The sequence below is a fragment of the Ascaphus truei genome, chromosome 2 (assembly GCF_040206685.1).
Source record: "Ascaphus truei isolate aAscTru1 chromosome 2, aAscTru1.hap1, whole genome shotgun sequence".
NCBI classification, from domain to species: Eukaryota; Metazoa; Chordata; class Amphibia; order Anura; family Ascaphidae; genus Ascaphus; species Ascaphus truei.
The window spans coordinates 3,297,339-3,304,838 of NC_134484.1; the positions used below are offsets into that span (position 1 = coordinate 3,297,339).

At 57.4% G+C, this 7,500-nt stretch overlaps 1 protein-coding gene across 1 annotated transcript in view; it reads right to left on the minus strand.

The window, feature by feature from the left end:
* Positions 1-7,500, minus strand: part of LOC142474421 (forkhead activin signal transducer 3-like) — a 13,542-nt gene that overhangs the window by 3,672 nt on the left and 2,370 nt on the right.

Sequence of the window (7,500 nt, forward strand, 5' to 3'; positions counted from 1 at the left end):
CCATAGGTCCCTTGTGTGTGCTCACACTGTAGTGTGGTGGCAGACACACTCCATAGGTCCCTTGTGTGTGCGGACACTGTAGTGTGGTGGGAGACACATTCCATAGGTCCCTTGTGTGTGCGGACACTGTAGTGTGGTGGGAGACACATTCCATAGGTCCCTTGTGTGTGCTCACACTGTAGTGTGGTGGGAGACACATTCCATAGGTCCCTTGTGTGTGCGGACACTGTAGTGTGGTGGGAGACACACTCCATAGGTCCCTTGTGTGTGCGGACACTGTAGTGTGGTGGGAGACACACTCCATTGGCCGTTGGTCCCTTTTGTCTTTGTCACCTTGTGAACCTATGATAGGAGGGACAGACTTCATGGGCCAGAAGTCCCTTCTGTCAGTGTCATTGAGTCACAATGGCTGATAAATCCCATTAGCAATGGGTACATTTATGGCTTCCAGTCCTGCAGCTTTATCAGGTGCTTAGCACCGACCTATCTCACTGCAGTTTCATGAGCAGGTCTTTAGAATGGATTATCGCCTCTGTACTGCACCGCATCCACCACCAGAGGGAGCTGTTTCCTCCATGTATTTCTTGGGCTAATTTCACAGAGGTTTAGCGCCACCTAGTGGTTAATACTGCAGTTGCAACATGGGTATTTCTATTATTATTGATTTATAACAGATCCCGCAGCGCAGTAATAATAATAATAATGAAAATAACAATAATAATAATAATAATAACAACAACAACATGTTCTTGTATAGCGCTGCTAGTTTTACGCAGCGCTATACAGAGACATTTTTCAGGAACAGGTCCCTGACCCGTAGAGCTTACAATCTATGTACAATGAGCTCAGAAGACCATGTCAGCCTTAACATGCGTGTGTACCAGGGGTAAGGACGGCCCTGTGCGTGTGTACAGGGGGTAAGGACGGCTCTGTGCGCGTGTACAGGGGGTAAGGACGGTCCTGTGCGTGTGTACAGGGGGTAAGGACGGCCCTGTGCGCGTGTACAAGGGGTAAGGACGGCCCTGTGCGCGTGTACAGGGGGTAAGTACGGCCCTGTGCGTGTGTACAGTGGGTAAGGACGGCCCTGTGCGCGTGTACGGGGGGTAAGGACGGCCCTGTGCGTGTGTACAGGGGGTAAGGACGGCCCTGTGCGTGTGTACAGGGGGTAAGGACGGCCCTGTGCGTGTGTACAGGGGGTAAGGACGGCCCTGTGTGTGTGTACATGGGGTAAGGACGGCCCTGTGCGCGTGTAAAGTGGGTAAGGACGGCCCTGTGCGTGTGTACAGGGGGTAAGGACGGCCCTGTGCGCGTGTACAGGGGGTAAGGACGGTCCTGTGCGTGTGTACAGGGGGTAAGGACGGCCCTGTGCGCGTGTACAGTGGGTAAGGACGGCCCTGTGCGTGTGTACAGGGGATAAGGACGGCCCTGTGCGTGTGTACAGTGGGTAAGGACGGCCCTGTGCGTGTGTACAGGGGGTAAGGACGGCCCTGTGCGCGTGTACAGGGGGTAAGGACGGTCCTGTGCGTGTGTACAGGGGGTAAGAACGGCCCTGTGCGCGTGTACAGGGGGTAAGGACGGTCCTGTGCGTGTGTACAGGGGGTAAGGACGGCCCTGTGTGCGTGTACAGGGGTAAGGACGGTCCTGTGCGTGTGTACAGGGGGTAAGGACGGCCCTGTGCGTGTGTACAGGGGGTAAGGACGGCCCTGTGCGTGTGTACAGGGGTAAGAACGGCCCTGTGCGCGTGTACAGGGGGTAAGGACGGTCCTGTGCGTGTGTACAGGGGTAAGGACGGCCCTGTGCGTGTGTACAGGGGTAAGGACGGCCCTGTGCGCGTGTACAGTGGGTAAGGACGGCCCTGTGCGTGTGTACAGGGGATAAGGACGGCCCTGTGCGTGTGTACAGTGGGTAAGGACGGCCCTGTGCGTGTGTACAGGGGGTAAGGACGGCCTGTGCGCGTGTACAGGGGGTAAGGACGGTCCTGTGCGTGTGTACAGGGGGTAAGAACGGCCCTGTGCGCGTGTACAGGGGGTAAGGACGGTCCTGTGCGTGTGTACAGGGGTAAGGACGGCCCTGTGCGCGTGTACAGGGGGTAAGGACGGCCCTGTGCGTGTGTACAGGGGGTAAGGACGGCCCTGTGCGTGTGTACAGGGGTAAGGACGGCCCTGTGCGTGTGTACAGGGGGTAAGGACGGCTCTGTGTGCGTGTACAGGGGGTAAGGACGGCCCTGTGCGTGTGTATAGGGGGTAAGGACGGCCCTGTGCGTGTGTACAGGGGTAAGGACGGCCCTGTGCGCGTGTACAGGGGGTAAGGACGGCCCTGTGCGTGTACAGGGGGTAAGGACGGCCCTGTGCGCGTGTACAGGGGGTAAGGACGGTCCTGTGCGTGTGTACAGGGGGTAAGGACGGCCCTGTGCGTGTGTACAGGGTGGTAAGGACGGCCCTGTGCGTGTGTACAGGGGGTAAGGACGGCCCTGTGCGTGTGTACAGGGGGGTAAGGACGGCCCTGTGCGTGTGTACAGGGGGTAAGGACGGCCCTGTGCGTGTGTACAGGGGGTTAAGGACCGCCCTGTGCGTGTGTACAGGGGGTAAGGACGGCCCTGTGCGTGTGTACAGGGGGTAAGGACGGCCCTGTGCGTGTGTACAGGGGTAAGGACGGTCCTGTGCGCGTGTACAGGGGGTAAGGACGGCCCTGTGCGCGTGTACAGGGGGTAAGGACGGCCCTGTGCGTGTGTACAGTGGGTAAGGACGGCCCTGTGCGCGTGTACAGGGGGTAAGGACGGCCCTGTGCGTGTGTACAGGGGGTAAGGACGCCCTGTGCGTGTGTACAGGGGGTAAGGACGGCCCTGTGCGTGTGTACAGGGGGTAAGGACGGCCCTGTGCGTGTGTACAGGGGGTAAGGTCGGCCCTGTGCGCGTGTACAGGGGGTAAGGACGGCCCTGTGCGTGTGTACAGGGGGTAAGGACGGCCCTGTGCGTGTGTACAGGGGGTAAGGACGGCCCTGTGCGTGTGTACAGGGGGTAAGGACGGTCCTGTGCGCGTGTACAGGGGGTAAGGACGGCCCTGTGCGCGTGTACAGGGGGTAAGGACGGCCCTGTGCGTGTGTACAGGGGGTAAGGACGGCCCTGTGCGTGTGTACAGGGGGTAAGGACGGTCCTGTGCGTGTGTACAGGGGGTAAGGACGGTCCTGTGCGTGTGTACAGGGGGTAAGGACGGTCCTGTGCGCGTGTACAGGGGGTAAGGACGGCCCTGTGCGTTTGTACAGTGGGTAAGGACGGTCCTGTGCGTGTGTACAGGGGGTAAGGACGGCCCTGTGCGTGTGTACAGGGGGTAAGGACGGCCCTGTGCGTGTGTACAGTGGGTAAGGACGGCCCTGTGCGTGTGTACAGGGGGTAAGGACGGCCCTGTGCGTGTGTACAGGGGGTAAGGACGGTCCTGTGCGCGTGTACAGGGGGTAAGGACGGCCCTGTGCGCGTGTACAGGGGGTAAGGACGGTCCTGTGCGTGTGTACAGGGGGTAAGGACGGCCCTGTGCGCGTGTACAGGGGGTAAGGACGGCCCTGTGCGTGTGTACAGGGGGTAAGGATGGCCCTGTGCGTGTGTACAGGGGGTAAGGACGGCCCTGTGCGTGTGTACAGGGGGTAAGGACGGCCCTGTGCGCGTGTACAGGGGGTAAGGACGGCCCTGTGCGTGTGTACAGGGGGTAAGGACGGCCCTGTGCGTGTGTATAGGGGGTAAGGACGGCCCTGTGCGCGTGTACAGGGGTAAGGACGGCCCTGTGCGCGTGTACAGGGGGTAAGGACGGCCCTGTGCGCGTGTACAGGGGGTAAGGACGGCCCTGTGCGCGTGTACAGGGGGTAAGGACGGCCCTGTGCGCGTGTACAGGGGGGTAAGGACGGCCCTGTGCGTGTGTATAGGGGGGTAAGGACGGCCCTGTGCGTGGTGTACAGGGGGTAAGGACGGCCCTGTGCGTGTGTACGGGGGGTAAGGACGGTCCTGTGCGCGTGTACAGGGGGTAAGGACGGCCCTGTGCGTGTGTACAGGGGGTAAGGAAGGCCCTGTGCGTGTGTACAGGGGATAAGGACGGCCCTGTGCGTGTGTACAGGGGGTAAGGACGGCCCTGTGCGTGTGTACAGGGGTAAGGACGGTCCTGTGCGTGTGTACAGGGGGTAAGGACGGCCCTGTGCGTGTGTACAGTGGGTAAGGACGGCCCTGTGCGCGTGTACAGGGGGTAAGGACGGTCCTGTGCGTGTGTACAGGGGGTAAGGACGGCCCTGTGCGCGTGTACAGGGGGTAAGGACGGCCCTGTGCGTGTGTACAGGGGGTAAGGACGGCCCTGTGCGTGTGTACAGGGGGTAAGGACGGCCCTGTGCGTGTGTACAGGGGGTAAGGACGGCCCTGTGCGCGTGTACAGGGGGTAAGGACGGCCCTGTGCGTGTGTACAGGGGGTAAGGACGGCCCTGTGCGTGTGTATAGGGGGTAAGGACGGCCCTGTGCGTGTGTACAGGGGGTAAGGACGGCCCTGTGCGCGTGTACAGGGGGTAAGGACGGCCCTGTGCGCGTGTACAGGGGGTAAGGACGGCCCTGTGCGCGTGTAACAGGGGGTAAGGACGGCCCTGTGCGCGTGTACAGGGGGTAAGGACGGCCCTGTTGCGTGTGTATAGGGGGTAAGGACGGCCCTGTGCGTGTGTACAGGGGGTAAGGACGGCCCTGTGCGTGTGTACGGGGGTAAGGACGGTCCTGTGCGCGTGTACAGGGGGTAAGGACGGCCCTGTGCGTGTGTACAGGGGGTAAGGAAGGGCCCTGTGCGTGTGTACAGGGGATAAGGACGGCCCTGTGCGTGTGTACAGGGGGTAAGGACGGCCCTGTGCGTGTGTTACAGGGGTAAGGACGGTCCTGTGCGTGTGTACAGGGGTAAGGACGGCCCTGTGCGTGTGTACAGTGGGTAAGGACGGTCCTGTGCGTGTGTACAGAGGGTAAGGACAGTCCTGTGCGTGTGTACAGGGGGTAAGGACGGTCCTGTGCGTGTGTACAGGGGTAAGGACGGCCCTGTGCGTGTGTACAGGGGGTAAGGAAGGCCCTGTGCGTGTGTACAGGGGATAAGGACGGCCTGTGCGTGTGTACAGGGGGTAAGGACGGCCCTGTGCGTGTGTACAGGGGGTAAGGACGGCCTGTGCGTGTGTACAGGGGGTAAGGACGGCCCTGTGCGTGTGTACAGGGGGTAAGGACGGCCCTGTGCGCGTGTACAGGGGGTAAGGACGGCCCTCGTGCGCGTGTACAGGGGGTAAGTGACGGCCCTCTGCGTGTGTATAGGGGGTAAGGACGGCCCTGTGCGCATGTACAGGGGGTAAGGAAGGCCCTGTGCGTGTGTACAGGGGATAAGGACGGCCCTGTGCGTGTGTACAGGGGGTAAGGACGGCCCTGTGCGTGTGTACAGGGGGTAAGGACGGCCCTGTGCGTGTGTACAGGGGGTAAGGACGGCCCTGTGCGTGTGTACAGGGGGTAAGGACGGCCCTGTGCGTGTGTACAGGGGGTAAGGACGGCCCTGTGCGCGTGTACAGGGGGTAAGGACGGCCCTGTGCGTGTGTACAGGGGTAAGGACGGCCCTGTGCGCGTGTGTACAGGGGGTAAGGACGGCCCTGTGCGTGTGTACAGGGGGTAAGGACGGCCCTGTGCGTGTGTACAGGGGGTAAGGACGGCCCTGTGCGTGTGTACAGGGGGTAAGGACGGCCCTGTGCGTGTGTACAGGGGGTAAGGACGGCCCTGTGCGTGTGTACAGGGGGTAAGGACGGCCCTGTGCGCGTGTACAGGGGGTAAGGACGGCCCTGTGCGCGTGTACAGGGGGTAAGGACGGCCCTGTGCGTGTGTACAGGGGGTAAGGACGGCCCTGTGCGCGTGTGTACAGGGGGTAAGGACGGCCCTGTGCGTGTGTACAGGGGGTAAGGACGGCCCTGCTCCATGCAGCTTATACTAGCTTACTAAAATAACCGAGACCCCTGAAAATAAATTCATTGCAGCATAAGAGCATACCCCAGCATACCCAGGAATAATACTACAGCATAATAACAAATACCCCAGCATACCCAGGAATAATACTACAGCATAATAACAAATACTCCAGCATACCCAGGAATAATACTACAGCAAAAATTCTTAAAGCTTCCAGTGACTGAGCTCCAGATTAGAACCAACGCTAACACCACCCTAACCCCTGTCACTAGTTTTAAATACCTGGGTTTATGGTTTGACTCCCACTTAACATTCGGGATGCACATTGATACCCTGACAACCAAGACCTATGCCAAACTAGGGGTACTTTACAGGAACAAATCCTCCCTAAGTCTCCTGGTCAGAAAGCGTATTGCACAGCAGATGCTAATGCCAATTATTGACTATGGAGACATAGTATATGGCTCGGCTCCTCAAACCCACCTTAGCAAACTTGACACCCTCTACAATTCAATTTGTCGTTTTGTTCTCCAATGCAACTACAACACACATCCCTGCGAAATGCTCAAAGAACTAGATTTGTCATCACTAGAGTCTAGGCGCAAAGTTCACCTTTCCTGTCTTGCCTTCAAATACTTTCTGGGCAAGCTACCCAGCTACCTGAACAAGCTCCTCACCCCTACCACACGCAGCACCTATCACCTGAGATCAGACTCCAAAAGACTATTCATGGTCCCAAGGCTCAACAAAGTATCCGGACGTTCCTCCTTCTCCTTCCGTGCACCCCAAAACTGGAACAACCTACCAGAGACTCTCACATCCACCACCAGCTTAAGTTCTTTCAAATCTAAGGCTGTCTCACACTTTAATCTGCTCTGTAACTGTTTCATACGCTCATAATATATATTTTCTTTAACTGTGCACGCAATGTCTTGTATATAATGTACACCTTGTTCATTTATGTAACTGTACTTGTAACCATGTATTATTTGTTTTACTCTGTGCCCAGGACATACTTGAAAACGAGAGGTAACTCTCAATGTATTACTGCCTGGTAACACATTTTATCAATAAATAAATAATAACAGCATAATAACAAATACCCCAGCATACCCAGGAATAATGCTGCAGCATCATAACAAATACCCCAGCATACCCAGGAATAATGCTGCAGCATAAGAACAAATACCCCAGCATACCGAGGAATAATGCTGCAGCATAATAACAAATACCCCTGCATACCCAGGAATAATGCTGCAGCATAATAACAAATACCCCAGCATACCCAGGAATAATGCTGCGGCATAATAACAAATACCCCAGCATACCCAGGAATAATGCTGCAGCATAAGAACAAATACCCCAGCATACCCAGGAATAATGCTGCAGCATAATAACAAATACCCCAGCACACCCAGGAATAATGCTGCAGCATAATAACAAATACCCCAGCATACCCAGGAATAATGCTGCAGCATAATAACAAATACCCCAGCATACCCAGGAATAATGCTGCAGCATCATAACAAATACCCCAGCATACCCAGGAATAATGC